This window comes from Acomys minous (genome assembly GCF_964271855.1).
Source record: "Acomys minous genome assembly, chromosome: 10".
Classification (NCBI taxonomy): Eukaryota; Metazoa; Chordata; class Mammalia; order Rodentia; family Muridae; genus Acomys; species Acomys minous.
Window position 1 is genome coordinate 16,205,829 of NC_140491.1, and position 23,987 is coordinate 16,229,815.

The 23,987-nt window shown below is 44.1% G+C and overlaps 1 long non-coding RNA gene and 1 pseudogene across 2 annotated transcripts in view; both read left to right on the forward strand.

Moving 5' to 3' along the window:
- The window catches only part of LOC311607716, a 612,504-nt gene that overhangs the window by 529,883 nt on the left and 58,634 nt on the right, over window positions 1–23,987 (forward strand). The gene's annotated exons all lie outside the window — the stretch shown is intronic.
- Window positions 1,168–13,238, forward strand: LOC311607715 (non-histone chromosomal protein HMG-17-like; annotated as a pseudogene). The gene is made up of 2 exons (XR_014783668.1): window positions 1,168–1,337; window positions 12,912–13,238. The product of XR_014783668.1 is annotated as a non-histone chromosomal protein HMG-17-like (transcript).

Sequence of the window (23,987 nt, forward strand, 5' to 3'; positions counted from 1 at the left end):
AATATCTAGCTCGCAACAGGCAATCAAGTTTCTTGTCAGTGTTTGGATAATATTTAGTCCTGACATAAGCAGGGAGCCCTGTCAAGTTTGAATATACAAGGACAGTGAAATGGGTGGTCCTAGTGCACTGAGCCAATGCCTGGCATGTGCAGTTAATACAACAGACTTGCCAGCCAAGCCTGAAGGCTTATTATAACCTACTGGGTGGTTTCTCTCACACTGTTTTTGCTGGGAAAATGGTGTGTTTGAAAAATTGTTTAGCTCGGTCCATTTCAACAGTACAAATTCCAGCTCTTCCATATTCGGGAGCCTTGAGTCAAGCTCCACCAGGCACAAGGTATGTGCCGGATCCCCAAAGGGAACGAACTAATTGGAAATTGAGACTAAGCAAGCAAGCAGTGTGGGCTGAAGAAAAGTGTGCTTCATTCGAAGTTCCATATACATAATCACCCACTCAGGATCTGAAGCCAAGTGCTCTCGTTTCCGAACCCCCATGAACTCTGCACCATACCCACTGCCTCTCAGTGAAGGTTGCTGCCCCCAGGAAGTTACCCATTTGCTGGTCCTTGCAAGTTCCGTCTCAGTACAAGCCTCAACTTACCCGTGTTAGACTGTGGCGCAGAGTGATAAGCCCATGGGCAGTAGACTGGCCAAACCTTGGTATGAATCCTGCTTGGCCATCTATTAGCTATGCCTTGTACTATTACTTAGCTTGCTTGAGACTCGGTTTCCTTGTAGGTAAATGGTGATCACAAAAGGACTTTTCTATAGAGTTGTTCCCCACAGTCCGAGACCCTGGCTGACCCTGCTAGCAGGCTATAAGCTGAGGAGTTTCTTCCCCCAGAGGGCCTTCTCTCAGGAGGAACATGGATCTTATTAATGATTCCAGGTAAAGCAAAGTTGGGCTATTCAGGTAGACAGGAATTCATACATACCCAAGAGTAGGTATGGGTTTCTCAAGAGAGACAATGGTACATGAGTGTGATTTTTGTGGCTTTTGAAGCTGTTTTGCTTAGTGAGTGTAATTTACAGCCAGGTTCAAAGATTAAGAAAAGGTTAAAAATTAAGTTGGAAATGAGATGGTTTACTTATTTCTCTGAAATGCTTTCTTTCGCAAATGCAGATGAGTGTATGAGGCCATGTTCAGGTGTAAGGATGGAAGACGGGTGCTAAGGTTCAACTCAGCCGCTTTGGCCTTAACCAGGTTCAGTTGCTGGCTTAACATCTGCCCTAGTTTTCTTTCTGTGCCTCTTCCCTGGCCTGTGTGAGAAGGCTGGCTAGACCTGAGCCAATGGGAGAATCAGCAAGCTGTGTTCCTCCGTGGTTTCTGCTTCAAGGTGCTGCTTGACCCTGCCTTGGCATTCATCAATGATGGGCTGTGGTTTGTGAGATTAAATGTATACTTTACTCCCCTAGATTGCTTTTGGTCCTAGTCTTGTCTTGTCTTTTCCTTCCTTCCTTCCTTCCTTCCTTCCTTCCTTCCTTCCTTCCTTTCCTTTTCTTATAAAGCCCAACAAACAGCACTTCTCATAGCGGCCCGAACTAGCCAACGTCAATTAAAGATCAAAACAATGTCCCACAGGCATGCCTACAGAGCAATCTGATGCACGAAATCATTCAACTGGAGATTTTCTCTCAGATGACTCTAAGCTGTACCAAATGGACACCTAACGCTAGACAACATTCTCAAAGAATCTTCACTGGCGTCCACTTGACATCATGATTTCTTCTAGAAAGAGAACATTTGTAAGTTAGTTGCTCTGCCCACTCTCTCTCCATCCTTCTTTCTTCCTCTTTTTCTCTGTCTTCTCGGTTTTTTTTCTCTCCACTCTCTCTTCCTCTCCCTTCCTCTCCCTCTCTTTCCCCTTCCGCCACTTCCTCCCAGAAGCTATAAGGAAATCGTGACTTTCCACCTGCAAGAAATGCAAACCAGATCCTGAGGTGGTAGGACTCTTTCTTCCAACGTCTATTTACTCCTCCCCATCTTTCCAGCCTGCCTCCTGGTTATTGGAAACCCTTAATGAGCAAGGCGTGCATGGACTGCTTGGCAAAGTGCTTGTTCTGTAGAAGGCATGAGTTAAGTCTTAGGGAAAAAAAACCATATGCAGTTCATCCTTGTTTTTTGAAGGGCTTGTATTTGTGAAATTACCTACTCATTAAAACTTATTTATGCTAATTAATACCCATGGTGCCTTTGAAGTCATTAGTGGCTAAATACAGAAAGTCAACAGAAAGTGAGTCAGCCAATGTCCACATTCAGCTGAGGCTGAGGGGGCAATGTTCTGCCTTTGTTCCATCTTTCAGATTGTAAACAAGAATCCTCTTTGTGGTCCACTTGATATGATGATTTTTTTTAATCTCTGTGTGCTTTTTCATGGTGATTTTACTGCTTAAAAAGTCCAGACACTTAATGATGCTATGCTCTTAGACCCAGGAAGACTGTGATGTGTCTTATGGTGAAAACGTAAGTGTTAGATAAGTTTTGTTCAGACCTGAGCTATAGTGCCATGGCTTGCCACAAATTCAATGGTAGTAATTAATAATACAAGTAAGGTGTCCCTAAATAGAAACACACAGGGGCCAGAGAGATGTCTTAGTGAGTAAGGTTCTTGTCACAGTAGCCTCAGGACCTACATTCAGATCCCTAGAGCCCATGTTAAAAAAAAAAAAAAGCTGGTTGCTGTGGCTCAGCTCCATAATCTTATTTCTAGGAAGGCAGAGGCAGGAGGATATGAGAGGCCTGTTGGGCAGCAAATCTGGCTGAATCAGTGACCTGCAAGTTTCCTGAGAAACTGTCTTAAAAAATAAGGTGGAGAGTGATAGAAGAAGACACCCAACATGGGCCTTTGATCTACACACACACACACACACACACACACACACACACACACATACACACATACACACACACACACATACACACACGCAAACACATGAGTAAGTACACATGCATATACCCACACCACACTCGCATACAAAGAAAACAAGTTTATATATTAATTGGGACTTTGGTCCTTGGACATCTCAACCTTGTAGGAACAGTAGTTTTCTATTTCAGTGCTCACAGCAATTTCATAAAATATCCCCAAAGTGAATAATGAAAAGGAAATACAATACAATAGAAACAAACATTGTGATCATACAGAAATGACCACTTGTCAGTACTAATGGCAGAATAGAACTATTATCATTAAACCAGGATCCTTTGGCTGGAGAAGCCAAGTCCCACTGTACAGAAGTGAAGCCTGCTGCCAGTCAGGAGCCGCACTGACAGCTGAAGTTGTAGATAGAGATGAGGCCATCCCTGTGGGCCACCAGGAGACCCTCTGGTCCCTGTAACTTGTGCAGCTTTTCCTGAGATACAAGTGATGGGATCAAGCTTTTATTTCAGACTCCAAATGTCCACAGCAAGTGCAGCCAATTGGCTTTGATGATGGCCAATGAGACGTAATTATTCTCAAGGTTGGGGCGCTGTTGATAGTGAGTGAAGAAGGAGTTGGGAAAATTGGTTCTAGGAGAAAGGACCAACAAAATTGGTGTCATTTTGCTCAAAGAAAGGGGACAAAACATGACACTTGTAAAGGGCACAGGAGGTGGATGGCGGCTACTGTCTCTCCCAAACTCAACTGTTACTACGACCAATATTGTTTCTGCTGTTGAGATTCCTAAAAGTGTCTGTAGACTCCAAGTTAAAGTGCCATGAGATGCTCTTTTCTTTATAGTGACCATCTTATTTCTATTGATGTAACAACAGCATATATTTATGTTTTAAAAGATTTCTTAAAATACAAAAAACTGGAGATACTGGCTAAGAGCACTTGCTGTACAAGTGAGAGAATCTTCGCTTGGATCTCAGCATCTGCCTTAAAAGCAGGACATGGGGAAATGGAGTGATGGCTCAGTGGTTAAGCAAACTGGCTGTTCTTCCAAGGACCAGGGTTCAATTCCCACTCAGCACCGAGCACTCATATAGCAGCTCACAGCTGTCTGTAACTAGCTCCAGTTCCAGGGAATCCGATATCCTGTTCTAGCCTGTCTGAGCATCACAAATGTAAGAGGTTCACAGGCATAAATACAAGCAAAGCACCCATACACATTTAAAAAAATAATAATAATGTTTTTAAAAGATGGGCGTGGCCATGTGCTGTAGTCCCTGTGCTGAGGGTGCAGTGGGGTAGAGGCCATCAGTGTAGCTCTGGGTTCAGTGAGAGACCCTGTCTCAAAGGAATGAGACAGAGGATAGGAGTGGATGCCCAGTGTCCTTCTCTAGGCTCCTTGTACATGCACATGGACGATGGACATTCACCCCCCCTCACCCACACAGATACATAACGTGCACCGAAGTAAATGAATGAGTAAATGAATAAGTAAGAAAAATGTAAACTTAAGTCTTCCATAAATCCATTACTTTGAGATGAACATAGATAATAGTTTGATGAATAGTCTTCTAGAACTTTTATTTTGTATTCTCCCTCTTAGAGAAGAACTCCTGAGACCAATCCTGAAATCATACCTGAAACTACTGGTATGGGATGGCAATCCTGTTTTGTCATCATGGAAACGAATGCAAAAGGTATACTAGCTAAAGACACCGGCTGCTTTCCTTTGGTGAGGGAAACGCAGAGTTACAAAACAAAAACAAACACACACACAAAACAAAACAAATACAAATACAAACACAAACAAACAAAAAACCCTCCAGAGTTCTTACGCATCCATCCTGCTTATTTATTTGTCTAATATCTACTTGTCTCCTTTAATTAGAGGGGAACTGTTTTATTTTCATCGTGAGTAGGAAAGGGGAAATTTTGATTGTCCCCCCACCCTTGGTCTACTATTGCTGTCCCTGGACAGAAGACCCTCACCTTGTTAGGAATGACTTAACCATAAAGGACTTGAACCCCCTCCCTCTCATCCCCAACCCAAACCAAGAGCACAGCACCAGGCTCCAGGACAAATGACGCAAATAATTTCCCACCTTCAGGCAGCGATCGAGACAGTGCAGGGAACGCCACAATACTAGACACTCCTGCAGCACTTGCCTTCAACAAACCAGAGGTGGAAAACATCTCTTCATTCTGTAGGAGAGAAAAATGAAGACATGGGAGGGCTGTCAGGACGTGTCCTCTAGCACCAAGATAGTAAATGGTAGGGCGAGGCTTTGAACCTAGCTCCTCCTGACTCCAGAGTGTAGGCACACAGTCATCAGCTAGGTGGCCTGTCGGACAGCATCTAGTTAAGGACGTTGAATGGATACAGATTGTCAAACTCGGGAAACCCAGGGCTTTAATTCTTGGAGACTGCTTATCTGAAGAGGGGAGGCAGAGGAGAGAGGCACCGGAAACAAGGAGGGGAGGAACAAATTCAACAATGACATCACAGCGTACGGGTGTGAAGAAGCCTCCTGCTTCCGCTTCAAAGCCGTGGTTCTGGAAAAGTCTCTTTCCATTTCTAGGCCCTAGTTCAGTTTCATCACCTTGTGGTGACACCCCCTCCCCATATAAAATTATTCCGTTGCATCATCATAATTATATTTTGCTACTATTATGAATCATAAGGTATCTATCTAATATGTGATCCTTTGGGGGGTCATGACCCACAGGTTGAGAACCACTGCCCCAGTTTGTCAGCTGAGTTTAAAGGCACCTGTCTTACAGAGAGGCACCTGTGCCCTGAACGCCACCATCTGGGGCTCTGGTACCTTTTTGCGGCTGACGTAGTCACTGTTCGTCATTCACTCACACGTGGAGCTCAAATTGCTTTTTAGAGTTCCCCAAAGAATGAACCACACAGGAGCCATTGAAAGTAGTATAGACCATTAGGGTTTAGCTATTAAGTGTACCCCTGAAGACTCACGTTTTTTCTTTGATTTGATCTTTTGAGACAGGGTCTTAGGTAATGCGAGCTGATGTGACGCTTGCTCATACAGCCGAGGATGACGTCACTCCTTTGCCTCCATGTCCCAAGGGCTATGCACTACCATACTCAGCTCGAGAAGCTCGGGTATTGCTCAAAGATCAGTTCCTCGGTGGTGCTACCATTGTGGAAAATTCCAGAAAATTTGAAAGGTAGGACTTGCTAGAAGAAGTAGGTCCCTGGAGGAAGGTTCTTGGAGGTATATTAGCCCTAGTCCCTTCCTGCCACTCTCTGCTTCCTGTCTGTTAAGATAGGAAAAGCTTCTGTCGAATGCTATCAGCACCATAGTTTGCTTCACAATGGGCTCAGGAACATAGATCCAAGTGATCGTGCACTGAACCCTTTGGAGCTAATGGATGAAAGAGTCAAGCTTCTGTTAGGTATTTCACCACAACAACGTGCAAAGGAACTAATACACAAGGGACGTGGAAGGTTGTGTGACGTAGAAGGTTGTGTGATGTGGAAGGTTGTGTATGGGTGGCAGAGAAGAGCTGGCTGCACTGGTCCCCGGCAAATTGCTTAGTGTTACTTTTCCCAACTCCCCTTGTCTGCTAACCTGCCACAGAAAGGGAAGGCAAGGAAGGCACTTGGAGCTCTTGCTTGGCATATAAGATACTGGAGGGGCAATGGGGCTAAAGCTGAGCATCTCTGTGCCAAGACTCTGATTTTCTTCCCCGTCTTCATTTTTGTTGCATGTTAAGTTTATTACATTCTGAATGCCACATTTTGAATTTGACAGGAAATCAAAAGGCAATATACTTTATGGTGCCTGTTTAAAAAAAAAAAAAGCAATTGTCAGACCCTAGCTAGCCTTCCAATCCAAACACAAACATTCTCCAGTAGCCATAATGAACAGGAATAAAGAGGATTCTTTTTTAACTGCCTCTACTTCAGCAATAATACATTTAGAAATAACATTGTAAACAGAGCCAAGGGAGCCAGGGAGAAAATCTACTTTGTGACCCAAGTCATCTCTGTCTAATTAAAACAATCTCATAAGTCTAGACATCGATTATTTAAAGTCTTCTAAAAGACAAAGTAATTTGGACAATAAAAATAATTAAACTTTCCAAATATGTAAGAACAATTCTTAAGGGAGAAGCCACAGTTTCCTTCTTTGGAATACCAATAATTTCCTAGAGCAGTGAGCAGCTGGGTTTAGGCAATTCTGAGAGCATGAAGTTGTTTCATTTCGGGCTTATGCCGTGTGGTCTCTGGTGCCCATCCAAATGTTTTTATTCACTTGAGTTTGCTTTCTGCATGTGCAGGTTTTGATGGGGGCAAACAACACCATGGGGTGATCTGGCAACTTGTTTGTGGTTTGCTTAACATAAGACTGGGTTTTCAGTTACTCTCTTTGCATTTTTTTTTCTATAGCTTTTGTGCCTCAAAAGCACCATCTTTATTCCAAAATTGGTTGAATAGTTGCCTACATTTTCTACTAGTCCTTTAGGAGTTCCTTTTGTACAGAAGGCTTTTTAAAGATTTGGTTTTATTTTATGTGTATGTGTCTTTAGCCTGAATGTATTTATGTGCATCATGTACACCCTCATAGCCAGGAAAGGGTATCAGAGCCCCTGGAACTAGAGTTAAATATGGCTGTGAGCTACTGCTTGGGCACTGTGAATTGAGTCTTTTTTTTTTTGGCTGTGGGGGTTTGGGGGTTTCGAGGCAGGGTCTCTCTGTGTAGCTTTGGCTGACCTGGACTCGCTTTGTAGACCAGGCTGGCCTCCAACTCATAGCAATCTGCCTGCCTCTGCGTCCTGAGTGGTGGGATTAAAGGTGTGCACCACCACACCCAGTGTGAATTGAGTCTTGGTTCTCTGGAAGAGTAAGTAGAGCTAGTAACTGCTGAGCCATTTATTTCTCCAGCCCCCTATACAGGTAACTCTTTGATTCTTCAAATTCTAGGATTTACTTTAAATCATAATGAGCATTAATATTTTGGATCATCTGCTTATTGACACATGGAGTCTGTGTATGTGTGTGTCTGTGTGTATGTCTGTGTTTCTGTGTGTGTGTCTATGTGTGTCTCTGTGTGTGTGTGTGTGTGTGTGTGTGTGTGTGTGTGTGTGTGTGTGTGTAGAGGGTTCCCACCTTATCCATGTGTACATCTCCCAAGGCATAAACTAGAAAACGGATGTTGCAGCTGCCTTTGTAAGTTGGATGACAAGGCTACCACATTTCAGAGGGAGCGCTGACTGATGTCTCACGCACCACTTTTGGCTTGTCGAGGGTGTAGAGTGCTGCTTTGAGTATACAGAGGAGGCTTCCAGTGAAGGCTCATTAGGACTGTCCTGCATCGTGATCTGGCCTTTGTCCCTGGCTGCACAGTCACCACCAGATCTGATTCTTGTCTTTCTTGTGAGGTCAGGTTTACCATATCCTTCAGTAATTTAATGATTTCCGTTTCCCTTTATATGAACTGAAGAGGTCTGCATCCAAGAACACTGATAAATGTTGGCTGAGGCAAGCAAAGAATGTATCTGTTTCCAAATAGCTACTAATTGTTCCTATATGAATTGTCTGGTGACAATCTACCCCTCCACCCATTAATTGGAAAGAACATCCTATTTTCCTAAATACAGGCTGGTTTTTTTGCTCTTGATTGTGTTTGATTGATCAACAGTCAGTTAAATTGCCTGGGAAAGGAAGCAACACAGATACCCACAAACCTTGTTTTGGGGCATGCCAGGGAGGCTCTGCTTTCTAAGTCTACCACAGACTACTGGGGCCTGGCCTGGCCTGCTATTCATATCATTTAAGGTAATGTAGTTTTTTACATTCTGAGTCACCTCTCCATTTATTTTTTTTTTTCTGAAACAATGCAGGCTAAGAAAGTGTCTAGCCTTCTTTGTGCCCCAGTCAAGTGCACAGCCTGATGGCAATTAGAGGGCTCTGTTACTTAGTCATTTGCGGATATGAAATGAAGTTGATGTGACAAACAGAACTTTTCCATTGTTTACATACATGATATAGTCTTTGTCTGTCTGTCTGTCTGTCTGTCTGTCTGTCTGTCTCTCTCTCTCTCTCTCTCTCTCTCTCTCTCTCTCTCTCTCTCTTCTCTCTCTCTCTCTCTCTCTGTGTGTGTGTGTGTGTGTGTGTCTGTGTGTGTCTGTGCATGTGCACACGCATGTAAAACAAGTAACAGGAACATTTCTCCATGCAAATTCCTTCTACAAGTCTCAGACTTGAAAGCTACACAGTCTTGATTTGGGTCTTGTGAGAAGCAGGTTCAAATCTCAGCTGGAACACTAAATGGCTGTATGGCCTTGTGCAGCAGGCTCTGCATGTAGATGGAAGCCACACCAGAGTCATGGGGGTATGTGAATTCCCAAACATTGCTTGCTGCAGGCTGGGTTGGCAGTGAAAGAGGGGTAGGAAAAAACAGGAACTTATTCTCTTACACGTGTAGAAGTCACAAATCTAAAATCAAAGTCTGGGTGGAGAGAATTCCTCTGGAAAGTCAAAGAAAGACTTAATTTCATGCCTGTCACTAGCTTCTAGTGATGGCCAGAAACTCTGTGAGTCTACAGACACATCACTGCAACCTCCGCTTAATCTCCATACTAGCTTCTCTGTGGCCTTGCCAGTCCGTGTGAAAACAGCAGTCACTGGAGGCACATCCTCCCCTAAATGCAGAACGATCTTAGCACATGGTCCTTAATTCCGCCACACCTGTAAAGGTTCTGCCTCTAAACAGGTCACGTCCTATAGTCCTTAGTGGACATGGATTTGGGAAGACAATATGTGAGTCCATTGCAAAGGATGGGGACAGATTAAAGACTGGAGTCTACTGAGCTCAGCACCTGATCCCTGTATTCTTGTCTGGATGCATGGAAGGACCCAGAGAACTCTCAGTCAGAGTCACGGGCTTAAATGAGGGGAACGAAAGATTACGCTTGTCAATGAAGAGGAAGTCAAAGGGGAAATTTGGGGCTGGTCATAAAACTAATGAAAAGAACATGGACTTGGAGGACCAAGGGAGGTTGAGCAGAGAAACAACGTGGCTCTCTAGCTTACTTTGTGCTCCTACTTCTGTGAGAATCACCCTGGTCAAGTGGACCAAGTCTCCGCCTGTTGGACTCCACAGGGACCAAGCTGTTTACTGCAGACAGGACTTAAATTGATGCTGACCAGTCACCTCCCGTGCCCACTGGCAGCTGGAGTCTTCAACTCATTTTCCAGTGTCTATCAGAGCTGAAAAGCCCTGACTCCCTGCATCAGCTTCCAGACTTGCCTGTAAGCCCCTCTTTGCTATCTCTATTCTCAGGCACCTTCTAGAATCATTTCTATTTTCTCCAACATTTCCCACTTGGAGCAAACCCCCTATCATCTCCTACTCTTTAGACCTCCTGGCTTGAGGCTGGCCCACTGCCTGAGGACTGCTTGTGTAAGCTCTTAGCTTGCATTTGCCCTCCTCCTCTGTCTTATTTCCTAATAGTTCGCTTCCACTCTTACACCCATCCTTGTGCTACAGTGGATTTAACTCAACTCCAATGCTCAGGTGGCCATACGTCTTGGAGTTGGCCAACCAGTTGTATTTGCCTGATACTAGGAATGGGGAAGACATTTCAGAAGTCAGAGCCAGTGACAAACAATTAGGTTCTTCTGGGACTTTCTGGAAAAGGGAACATCTGTGAGCCTGAGTGAATACCGATCTGGAGCCTCTGGCCGCCATCTTGCTACCAAGGTGAGACTGAGACTAGAGCCTACAGGAGGTTAGAGGGTAGAGATTCTGGCTTCTGCTGGCATCCTCTGAGTGTCTGGATAAAGCCATTTTGGCAGTCAGAATATTGTTAGATATTTTCAATTTTGTGAAGTAATTAATAATTTCCCTTTGTGTTCAAGGTAATTTGAGTTTATTTCTTGATAGTCAAATCTTCCTTACTACTGGACTGGATCCCGTCTAGTCCAGAATCAGAAAACTGACAATGTGGGTCTCAAGGGTCACCAATGTCCAGGGTTTCTTATGGCTTGGCTTTTCCTATGGACTGCATTGTCACCTGGGACTGCTTTGATGGCATGAGAGTTTATTACTTTTGGCTGCTCACAATCTGACACACTGCCATTTCAGTACAGAGGGATCGCTCTTTCTGATCCTTGGAAGGGACAAATGGCCTAGGCTTCAACCTTTCCCTAGACCGGAGATGGACACAAAGATGTAAGGAGGATGGATGTCTGAATGACTGTGAACCCAGTGGTCATGGGAGCAGTAGTGGCTTAACCAGCAAGTTCAGGCCCAGGATCAGTCCTCAGGGATGGCAGACCTCCGGGGACAGGTTATCTCCCATGGGAAATTCCTATGTCAGAGGAAGAATATCAATAGAGTCCTTTCCCTAGGGCCTCCTGGCTACAGTGACACAGCCCTTTCTATTAAGATAAGTCACTCTGGCAGCTGGAACTTCTGTCAATAAGCCAACACAAGAGCATCTCTTTCTAGCTCTGCAAAGTTCACTGTGGGGCAGATGAATCTCCTGGGAAGTTGTTTTCCATGGTGACTCAGAGATCTAAGCTTCTTCCAAGTGACTGTCATCTTTGCACCTTGGTTCCAGGGTGCCCAGCTAGAGAGGAAAATAGCATGGAATTTGACTAAGTGGTTCAGGGTTGTCCAGAGAAACAGAACTAGTGAAATGTTTGTATCACTTGACGAAGATTTATTTTAAGGAATTGCCTCCTGGGACGATGAAGACTTGAATCTTATTCCCTTACAGGCTACTGTGCTAAAAGCTTGCTCTCCAGAGTAGCAATGTGGAGAACTGGTAGACCTTGAAGGAGGTGATTTCTTGATGGTCCTTGGGTCATTAAAGGGATGCACTCAAGAGGGAATATGAGATCAGACTCCAATCCCTCTGTCCCTCTCCCCCTCATCTCAAGTTATGAGCAGCCTTCTCCCACTATGTATCTGTAACCACTGCTGCCCAAAGCACTGAGATCCATAAATGATGAATCCAGACTGTGGGGCAAAGTGGGAATTTTCTATTTGTAAAGGTATATGTCTCAGGCATTTCATTATAGCAACAGAGAGCTCACTGACACCCAGAAGGATGGGCCAGAAGTCTGAAGACAAGGAGGGGGTCAGCACTACACTTTCAGATCTGAACACATCCCTGGGCAGAATCCCTTCTTGCTCGTGAGAAGTGAGAGGTTTTTGTTGTTGTTGTTGTTTGTTTGTTTTGTTTTGTTTTTTGTTTTCCTTCTCTTCAGGCCCTTAAATGACCTGATTTAAATGATAGTCTCTTTCAAAAACACCTCCATAGAAATATCCAGAGTAAAATTTGAGTATGTATTTGGGCACTGCGCTCACCAAGTCATAGCCATTTTATGTCTAATCTGATGCATAAAATTAACTATGGCATGCCATGTAGTTTATTGGCAAACCTAGAAGTGGCGGGTGTCATTTCTGAGCACATTCCATTGCCCATGATCTATGATAAGGCTCCGGTCTATCCTCAAGAGAATCCCAGGAATATAATATCCAATGTGTGCAAGAAAAGGAAATGGAGCTGATGAACTTTACCTTGGCTTTGTCACACTGGGTCTTCAATATGAGGCATCCTGTGCCTGGAATGATCATTCAGAGAGCACTGAGACCAAGAGGGAGGAAAGCCCAGCAAGTTGCTAAGGAGCCTCGTGAGGCTGTGTGGGGGATGAGCTGGGGCCTGGGAACAGAGCTCTCCCACCACCAGAAATCTTCGTTGGAGATTCAGTCCAATTGAACTCATATTAATCTTTGGCTGACAGCTTATGCCAACTACTCTTTTTGGATGATGACAATCACTAGAATTATTAAAAAAATACTGTTTTACAGATATTTTATCCAATTCTTAGTGTATCTAAATGCCTTTTGAGAACTAACTTTGGCACACAGATATGTGTCAAGGGGTCAAGGGCATATAGAAAGTAATGTAACTGAATAATAAAAGTATGGTAGTTAGAAAATATAAGAGAGAGACCCCCAGAATGACTAAAGCCACTGTATCCCCCGTGTTCAGCGCTGCCATCCTCCACTGCCGCCATGCCCAAAAGGAAGGCCGAAGGGGATGCTAAAGGCGAAGGACAAGCCACAAAGAAGATCTGCAAGGTTGTCTGCCAAACCTGCTCCTCCAGAGCCAGAGCCGGAGCCTAAGACAGGAGAGAAGGTACCCAAGGGGAAGAAGGGGAAAGCAGATGCTGGTAAGGATGTGAATAATCCCACGGAAAATGGAGATGCCAAGACAGACCAGGCACAGAAAGTTGAAGGTGCTGGAAATGCCAAGTGACATGTGTGCATTTTTTATAACTGTGTACTTCTGGCGACTGTACAGTTTGAAATACTATTTTTTTTAATCAAGTTTTATAGAAGAAGAATTTTGTTTTACTTTTTTTTTCCCCTTAAGCTATGATGTTAGCATACAGAACACTTCATTGTTTGGGGGGAAAGGAACATGTGTCACTAACAAAATGTCTCCCAAGCTGGATTGATGATGGGAAAAATCTTTCCCTGATAATTCTGAAAGACTCCCGTTGGCTCCCAGGAGAGACATCCTCGAGTTGACATATGTGGCCACCATGGCACAAAACGCCTTGTGGTGTAGAAAAAGTCTAAATTTATTTTTGTATCCTCCTACCCCGTATCGTCAACATTGACTTAACTCCCTTAAAACCAGAGACTTTTTGGAACCTGACCCCCAAAATTGTTTTTCCAGTCTATTGGGCAATCTGGACTTTACAGTGATGTCATTGAGTGTCCTCAGAAGAGCAGTGGTTCCTTTTATAAAAGACTGTGCATCTTCAGATTGATAATTCTGCCATTTCCATTTCATTTCCTGAAAGTCAGGGTCGGCCTGTGAAAAGTTGTTAAGCAACATCCTTAATGTGAAATGTCAACCCTCACTCTAAGCCACTTCCCCCTTTTCAAAGCATTGAATGGAGATTTCATTGGGTTTTATAGTGGCTTTCTCATTTTGGTAGTCTATACAAGAAGGTAGTTTGGAAGTTCTTGTATACTGTTAGTGATTGTTTGTCCACGTCCTGCCTGAAATTCCATGATTGTTTATGAAAAGTATCTTTAATAAAGCTAGATATCATTAGAAAAGAAAAAAGAAAAAAGAAAATGTAAGAACTTGTGACACACAATGCCACCATTGCTGAGTGCTGGTTTTTTTTTTTTTAAGATTTATTTATTTATTATTTATACAGTGGCCTACATGTACATCTGCACACCAGAAGAGGGCATCAGGTTACATGATAGATGGTCGTGAGCCACAATGTGGTTGTTGGGAATTGAACTCAGGACCTCTGGGAGAACAGTCAGTGCTCTTAACCTCTGAGCCATCTCTCCAGCCTGAGTGCCAGTTCTTAAAGGGAGGGAAGTGTAATGAAAACAATGCACCTTACAGTGAGACAAATAGTTTAGATCCGTCATCCTACCTTAGCTCCTAATCAGGCAAGTTACATAACACTTCAAAGTCACATTGTGTGTGTGTGTGTGTGTGTGTGTGTGTGTGTGTGTGTGTGTGTATATACTGGAGATTATACCCAGGGCCTTGCTTAGTGTTCTTCCAGAGGTGTTCTCAACACCCACATCAGGCAGTTTAGGCACCTGTAACTCCAGGAGATCTGACACTTTCTTCGGCCTTCACAGGCACAAGCCACACACACACACACACACACACAGAGAGAGAGAGAGAGAGAGAGAGAGAGAGAGATCTTTACACTGAGATTTAGTGAACATTCTGACAACCAGAGCACACAGCATATTGTAAGAGCTGAAATCTGAGGTTTCCGAGAAAAGCACGAATGAAGGCAGGAAGTCTATGAAGAGCTCGTGATCTCTGACCTCGTGCAATCACAGTATTGTAAGACTGCTTCTATCCTTGTTGATATTTTTTCAGGTGAGGAAAATAAGCTGGAGGACGACTTGATGACCTGCTCAAAGGCATACAGGAAGTGGCACTGCTTGGGGAAGGGGAGATCTTAAAGGAAGTGGTAAATACAGAGATAACGGACCACATGCATCAGGAAAGCAGAGAGGGACCAGTTGTGGGGAGAAACAGAACAAGGTGGAGTCAAAATGGGTACAGGGAAGACCAGTGTGGGACAAGAAGAACAAAGACGTAAAGGCAGATGCACATAAAGATGCCCTGATGAAACAGGTTAACCTTTGAAAATATCAAAAATTAAATGATTGATTGAACTAGCCGTTAAGGATGTGCTGGAGTTACTTACTTCCAGTTAGAAAATTAAAGTTAAATTCCTACTTCACATCACGCAAGGAGAAGTCAACTAAAAGTGCTCAAAGCGTACGGAAGAACACAGCAGCTTTTGCTGGAGGAAGATTTTTCCCAACCGTGAAATGAAACCAAGGAAATCAAGAAGACAGACAGAAAAAGCTGACAAACGTGGCACATGAAAGGGTAAGAACCCTTGTGTTTGGTAGATTAGAACGCCATGCGTTATCACAGGGTACAGAGTTCCTACGAAACCAGTCAGTCCAAGTCACTTAGCAGAGACATGACCACATGATTTAGCCAGGCAGTTCGCTGCAGAAAGCTCTATGGTTAATGAATATTAACGAGCTACAAATCCTCGCAGTAGTGAAAGGAGTGGACTTAAGCAGCATGGAGATTCTCTTTCTCACCTGGTGCCTCGTCAGAGCATGCAGGATGGAGCTCCTGCTGTGTGGGCGAGCATCCTAAGGAATGAACACTGTCTGCATTTTAGCAGCTTCGGGGGCATTATTTAAGAACAATGTCTATCAACACGTGGATGTGTGTTGCCTGTAACCTAGAAATTCTATTAGTAGAAATTGAACCTTCAGACATACCAGTACCAGTGGATAAGGCACATAAAAAGATATTGATTTATACATTATTTAGAATTATCAAAAAGTAGATACAATTTAAGGAACCATCAACTAGAGAATGGCTAAATAATGGGCTGTGTAACTAACCTGTGACACTCTGTGTCACACCTGGAACAAAGGAGGTCATGCTACACCAATTGATCTGGAAAATGTCTGTCATAGATTCTAAATGAAAAGTAGATTATTATACAATAGCACAAAAAAATGGCCCTAAAGGAGTGAAAACATGTTGGACAGAGATGTATTTTCTTTACAGATATACAGACTGTATCTTTTGAAAAGAAGGTTTGTGTTTGAAATACAATAAAATGTCTGAAAGGTTTGAAATCAGGTGCTAATGGTGATTACCTCTGGAGAGCTGGACTGGGTTCCCAGAAAACACAATGATGTCTTTTTAAATTGTATGTTATTATTTGAAAAAATGTTAGTAGGTATTAATTTTGTGAGAACAAAAAAATCATTGAGATAAAAACAATAGCAAAAGACAAAAGAAAGAGGCAGGGAACATCACTAATGTCTCTGGCTTTTACTGATTTTCCTTTAATCTCTGTCTCGACCATCAAGCTGAATAGCCAAGATTATTTAGAAGCTGAACATGTTCCAATCAACAGGCTTGGTGGCATTTATCTAAAGTACTCAGGGAATGGGGAGATGTGACTGCAAAGCCATTTAGTGCCATCCCTCACCCTCAAGGAAGGACAAAAAAGAAGCCATTGGGAAAGGAGAAAAAAACACCGTGTTCAAAATGAAAGGAAGGGCAGACCTCCATACTAGAACCCATAGCAGTTCAGCTGTGCTCGCACCCTGCAAAGGCATTAGAAAAAGGACTTGAAAGAGTTAAAAATGCACCTGTGAGGCTGGGGACAGGGTAGGGTTGTCATTTGTCTATCCCCTTCAGGCTTTTCACTCACACTCAGCAACAAGAGACTCTGGTCCTTTGAAGGTTTCCCTGTGCTGTGTCAAACATCGCCATCTTAGAGGCAGATGAACTGGCTCACATGTCCTCTGCCACCTTGAACAGGGGAGGCCCCATCAGGGTTTAGCTAGCATCTGAGGTCAAGTTTGTCAAGCTGAAGCAGCGAAGGCAACAAGCTGGTTCTCAACTGAAAGCTCCCGCCAGGTGACAATCTCTGTGACTTTTTATAAGCTCTGCATTCTGCACTAACTCCACATTTCACTTGTCTCCCGTCTCTTTTTATTTTATTTTATTTTCTTTCCCTATAGCCCCTCCCCCAAGCTTCATAGCCCATAAAAGAGCTCCAGGCTGCACTCAAGGTGAACTTGCATGGGCCCTGAAGAAGTCACTCCTGGAACCATCAAGTAGTCTGGCTTCATAAGGACCTCACACTTCAGGTGGAGACATTGGCGCAAATAAGCATTAGTGTGACACCATCTGAGTTAAAAAAAAAAAAAAAAAAAGCCTACTACATTCACACTGGGCAAATCACCCAAAACAGTAAACTCTCAGTTTTCTCATATGTGTAAGGGATCTAAAAGGCTCATCTTATAAAACTGTTGAAAGAAATAATCTGGATAAGAGAACACTTTAAGTTCAGAAGGCATGATTCAAACCCAATACATCAATGATACTATGTTCCTTAAGGAAGAGAAAGCAAACGGTAAATGGAAGAAATAAATATATAGAAAAATGAATCCAGAAAAAGGCAAGTCATTCCCAAGAGAAGTGAATATGGCAATGGGAAAAAAAAATCACCCTAAGCCACAAATGAAAGAGGCTCAGAGCGATGGCTCGGCAAGTGGAGGTGCTTTTTTAAAAAATATATTTTATTTAATTTTAATTTCTGTGCATTGGTGTAAGGATGTCAGATCTTGGAGTTACAGACAGCCGTGAGCTGCCATGTGGGTGCTGGGAATTGAACCCGGGTCCTTTGGAAGAGCAGGCAGTGTTCTTAACCACTGAGCCATCTCTCCAGCCTCGGGGGGAGGTGCTTGCTGCCAAGCCAGACAAGCTGAATTCGAACCCCAAGACATACATGGTGGGGATAGAGAACAAACTCTGACCTACACACACATGACACGGCACATGTTTCCTTGCTCCCCATCACACACGGTTATTTTTTAAAAGAAGAAATAATGACCATTTTTAAAAACCTAAGGTACAAAGAGGCCACCCTCCACAGACAGTGGGAAGATCAATGGTTGCTAGGGACTGGAGGTAAAGAGGAGGGCAAGCAGGGCACAGAAGATTCTAGGGCAGCGAAACTGTTTCCATGTGATGCGGTAACAACAGACACGTGTCCAGACCCACAGCATCCAAAGCAAGAGTGAAAACAAAATAAAGAAGAATGGACCTTAATGCGAATGATGGGCCGTGGGTGTGGTGGTGACTCCTGCAGGTCCATCAATTATAAGAAATTTACCCATGGGGGTGGAATTAGTAATGGAGGAGGCTGCGTAGGGATCCCCTAGGTGAGAGAAATCTCTGTGCTCCTCCCTTTCTTTTGCTGTGAACCTAAAGAACAAAAAAGAATGACAGGCCAACATGGCAATCTACTGAGGGATGTGACACCAGCATAGGGGTGTGTTTCTAGAACTAGAACAGGGAGAGAGGGAACTCTGGGGGTTGTGAGGATGAGAGGGAAGTCTCGGTAGCCAGGGATTGGGAACAGTTTAGCAGGCAGCTCCAGGATTCTGACAGGAGCTCTACGGAATGACCTCAGGAGCCCCTCTGCAGGAAAAAAAAAATATGCTGGACTCTCCTCAAAGTGTAAACAAGAGCTCACTTGGGCTGCCTCTGTTCCCTGGCTCCCAGAATGCCCTAGAGTGGGAACTACACACATTGGGAAAGATAAAGATGCTAAGGTTTATTTTATGAAAAGCAAACATTTGTCCAATATTTAACCTATTGAGACTTGTGTGGCAAAAGTCATGAGACGATGCAGATTTTTCTGGAAGTAACTGCCTTTTCTATCTTAGTGCTAGAACGGACTCTGCCTAAGGGAAGCAGCTTGGAAGGTGACTCTTGCCTTAAAAAACAATTTTTTTTGCATGAGTTCCCACCCTTTCCCCTTGCTTCATTTTCCTCAGCCATAGAAAGGGGAAGGTCATTTATATAATTAATCTACAGGTATACTGTGAGGATGAAATGAGTTAACACATAAAACTCTAAGGCACAAGCAGCAAATGTTCACTAAAATAATCACTTTTTACTCTCTTATCAAAATAGCTCTCAAATCATAGCACCAGCCTTCTACAAAGGTATAAAATCATAATGTCAATGAGACATAATTTTTTTCCTCAGTTGTAGTATCTCCTACTCAAATACCTCCTCATATTTAAAAGAGAAACGTAAAATTGCCTTACAATAAAATTAAGAATTTGTGTGTCCTACTTTGTTCCTTCATTCCTACCCAACTGAAGAGTGCTCAGCACATCTGGAGTGCTGGACAGGGGAGAAAGCAGAGCCGTCTTTGCGGAGGACATTCAGATCCTCTTTGCAGGGTTCAAGGTCCCAGTCAGGGGCTTTCCTGTGTCCACACTAACCACACTCCTTCAGCCACCTAACGTCCCCTGCCCCCACTCCCTTGCACCAAAGCTGGGGTTCGTGCTCCAAACCACTTCTTGCCCCAGACAGTCAAATATTTTGCCCGTTAGTTTTGGGAATCCATTCATTTTCTTTATATAATGTGCTACTTTCAAGTGAAGTAACCGCCTAGCTGTGTGCTGACACTCACTGTGGGTTAGTGAGTTTAAGTGCCTCAAAAGTCCTCCCAGAAACCTTGGTCCTTCGTGCCCATTTGCCTTATCCAGGCTTGTTTTCCTTGAGACTCCCCATAGCGGACCAATCATCACAGGTCCCCATAGATCTCCTGCATGAGTCACCTCTCCTGCCCACTGTGACTCTACTGTCTGCTCTGAGGTCACCAGGCAGGCTCATCCCGAGTCTTCCTTTTTTTTTCTCTCATTGCAATTCTAAGTCACGTACCAGGACTTCTGTCACTTAAGGACACTCAGATGGTAGCTTCTCCTGGTCATTTAAGGTGGATAGCTTTATGCATTAAAAATGAGCTTGCTGAGACTGCCTGTGGCACACAACATTAAAGCCAAGACTGTCAACCAAGTGTGATAGGGCAGCTTTATCCATGGCTGTGATGATAAGCCAGCTGTGAACAGTCTAAAGGAAGAGGCGTTTCTTCTGGTCCATGGTTCCAGAGGTGTGAGTCCAGTGCGCCAGGGAAGGTGTGTCAGAGCAAAGCAGTTCATACCACAGTAGGCCAGAAAATAGAAAGAGGTGCCCAGAAAGTGAGGAAGGGCAAGACACAATCCGAAGGTGTGCCCCACTGGTGTCCTGTTTCCTCCCACCTACAAGCACCTCGCAGTAACGTTATCACATGCCAAGCCCATTGTAGAATTTACTTGTTGGTTATGTCACAGCCTCATGGTGTAATGGGTCACACACAGATCCTGAGGTCTCAGGCCAGCCCTCTCAATAATCAAAATTAGCCAGCATATCTTCCTGAGAGGGAAGATGCCTATCTGCTCTTTGCTGTAGGGGCAATGGCCCGTTGTAGGTCACCACCTAGACTGATTTGAACTCCAAGACATAAGTTCCTAATAAGATCTGCGACCAGAGTGTCCTCACCTCCAAATTTGTATATTGAAAACAAAGCTCCACTGTTCTGTTATTAAAAGCTGAGGCCTGTGGTCGGTGACTAGGCAATGAGTTCAAGACTTAATTAGGTTGAGTCTGTTCACAGCTAATGGGCACTTTCTATGAGCTGGAGAGCTGGGCTTCGCCAGACACCGAATCTAATGGCGTCTTCCCCTAGGATGCTCTAACCTCACTGCAGTAAGAATTCTCTGAGTTCTTCTGTGTGTGCTTTTTCCCCAGTGTGAATTCTGTAATGTTGGTAGATGTCTGAGCTCTGTGTAGAGGACTCCTCACAATCTTTATGTTTACAGAACTGCTCTTGGACAGGTGCTTGCACGAGGCAACACTGAAGGCATGAATGACAATCCTACCTTTTCAGCCACTCCACACACTCCCTGGATGTTCTGCCTACACCCCCCATGCACTGGTTTCACCTGTTACCAATACTTTAGCACCTAGGAAGGCATAAGTGTTTGCCGAAAGCCTTCGTATGTACACTATAGGCTAGATGGTCTTACCCGCACTAAGAACTGTGATCTGAACTATGATGAGTCTTTTTTTTTCTTAAGATTTATTATTATGTATACAGTGCTCTGCCTGCATGTACACCTGCAGGCCAGAAGAAGGCATCAGATCACGTTATAGATGGTTGTGAGCCACCATGTGGTGGCTGGGAATTGAACTCGGGACCTCTGGAGGAGCAGTCAGTTCCCTTAACCTCTGAGCCATCTCTCCAGCCCCACAATGAGTCTTCTAAAGCAAAGGACCTCCCGTAATGGCTACTCTTCATTGTCAGCCTGACTGGGCATATGTATGTTTGAGGGCACTTCTAGAGATTAACTGAGGAAGGGAAACCCAGTCGAAATACGGACGGTGCTGTTCCATGGACTGCGATCTAGGACTGAGGAAAAGGAGAAGGAAAAAGGAAGCAAGCTGCGCAGTAGCAATCTACTTTGTGACACAGTATGATTAGCTGCCACCATGCATTCCCAGTGAGCAAGAAGAAAAACAGAACAGCATAAAACGGGGCGATTTAGGTAGGAAAGAAGCAGCTAAAGTTTCAAACAGGGTGGTCAGGGCAGGTGGAGATAGAGTAGCTGTTCGTATTAAGGAGGTTGGCATCAGACCCCCTGGAGCGGGAGCTACCAGGGGCTGTGAGCCTCCCAAATGGGTGCTGCAAACCAAACTTGGCTCCTCTGGAGTTGGAGCGTCAGGAGCGTCCGCATGTTGAACTGCTAGCCAAGCTCTCCAGCCCTTTGAAAAAGTAACATTCATTTAAAAGGCAGGCCCCTGAACAGGAAGCACTCTGCATGAGCAGGACCACCTGTGGAAATGTTTTTCCTCTGCAGCTGCTGCCCCTGCTGCTCAGTGGGAGCTGGGTCTACCTCACGCTGTCAGCAGAACTTGGCATGGCCTGCGTGATGCTATTTTGAAGACATGCTGAGCGCAAGAAACAGAGCATCCTAGGAGCTTGGCCCAAGGCTCGAGGTAAAAGCTGGTAAGGTCAGCAAAGCTGGAGTCTAGGCAGCTAAGCCTCCATGAGGCATTGTGTGAATCTGAAGATAAAGCCTATGTTTTTGGATGTCAGAGCTACTAGAAAATGCGGCATTTGTTGAATAAAGCTGCAAGTACCAACTGGAGATGTCAAGAAAAAAAAAAAAAAAAGAACCGATTTGTGCTACAGGCAATAGGGCCACAGAGCTGGGATCACCCAAGCCCGTTAGAGTCTACGTGACATTGTGACTATGTGCCCCACTGAGCTTCCTTTCAGGGTTTGATTCTGGTCTTACTTTGGTCCAATCTTTTCTTGCTTTCCTCTTAGACCTCCCTTTTCGGAGAACAGTGTTTTTCTGTGCCCTTATATATTAGAAGTATTATAGGGCATGGTAGAGCATACCTGTAATCCAGCTCTCAGGGAAGCAGAGGCAGGCGGATCGCTGTGAGTTCGAGGCCAGCCTAGTCTACAAAGTGAATCCAGGACAGCCAAGACTACACAAAGCAACCTTGTCTTGAAAAAAAAAATAAGTATTAACTTTTTTTTCCCCACAACAATAAGATTGTCTTGATCTTAAAGAAGACTGGTCTCTTGAGCGGTGTTGGGACCTTTAAAACTTTGGGAGCTGTTGAAGTTATCCTTAATGAACTTTGTATCATCAGATGGCCATTTGTTTATGGAGTCCAAGGAAAGAACCTTATTTTTTGAGTCCTAAATGTCTTCTGCGAATTCATGTTTGAACACCTAGCTAGCGGAGCTATTTTGAGAGTCTGTGGCACCCAGCTGGCAGAGGCGGTCTCTGGGGACAGGCTTGGAGAATTATAGTCTGGGCTTTTATTCTCTCTGCTTCTTGCTCTACCAAGATATGAACAAACTCCGAGTCACCATGGACAGAGCTACCCAGCTGCCAGTGCACTATCCTAATAACGCCGTAAGCCCAAATAAGCCTTTCCTCCCTGGAGTTCGTATTGCCAGATGTTGGGTCACAAAATAAGAAAAATAATTGTTCCTTCTCCATTCTACCTTCTAACCCAGTGCCCAGACATTCATGCCTGAATCCTGGGGAGAAGTGATAAAAACAAAAAACAAAACAAAACAGCAACAAAAAAAAAAACCCTTGCTTTTCAGTACATTAATGAAGGTGAAATTACCTTGTGTTAGCGTTTCCAGGTTCAATAAAGCAAAGAGGAAAAACATCCAGAGCACTGAGCAGTGTGGAAAATGTTAATCATAAATGAAGTATCTCTCAGGCGGCCAAAAGCCAGAGCCAGATGGGACAGTCTGAGTAGCCAGGCCCTGCCTGGGAGGGAAATTGCCAATAAGACCAGAGCTGCGGAGGGTAAAGTAGAAAGCAAGGCAAATATTCCAGGCAGTGGCTGCCCACTGCTCCTGTGGTGCCTTCACAGAGGGTAGGCTCTCGAATATTCTGTGCCTTGTAAAATGCTCTGTAATTTTTAAGACAACGGGGGTTAATTCCACATCAAAGCTGCACTCTCAATTGATTCCCTTTGTTTGTGTTTTCTTTTCTCATGTAAAAGGGGAGTCACTATTTCCCCGGATTCTGCGAGCCTCGTGTTTTGATTTGCTCCCCAGTGTAGCCCAGTCCTGGCATGCAGACTATATGCTTGATCAATGAGCAAGAGCTGCCTGTTTAAAACAAGAACAGCACATACACACTTCACACTTGGGAATGAAAAGAAAGAAGAGGCCATTTCTACGCCCCTCCCCCAACCACCTCTGCTCCAGAATAGCATCCCATTTTCGGCTGGCTGAAGCTTGTCCGCGTGCCTTAATGTCATGGCCAGGATCACCCACACGTCCTACACTGTTGTTGGGAAGAAGGTGGCAATGATTTGAGGACCATAAAGATTTTTAGAGATCCAATAGATCCTGGTAGGTTTCGCTGTCCCTGTACTGTCCCTCCATCCTGAGGATCAGCTCTGATCCAGGCATCTTCCTATTTATTCACTGATTTCTCCAATTCAGCAGACTCCAACATGAGTGAGTGAGAACGTGAGATGATTCGTTGGTGGCTTCAATGTTCTGCTTCTATTTACTTCATTCTTAAAAATTCCTGCACAATTCACAAATAAATAAGTAAACAGACCCTGTGATAG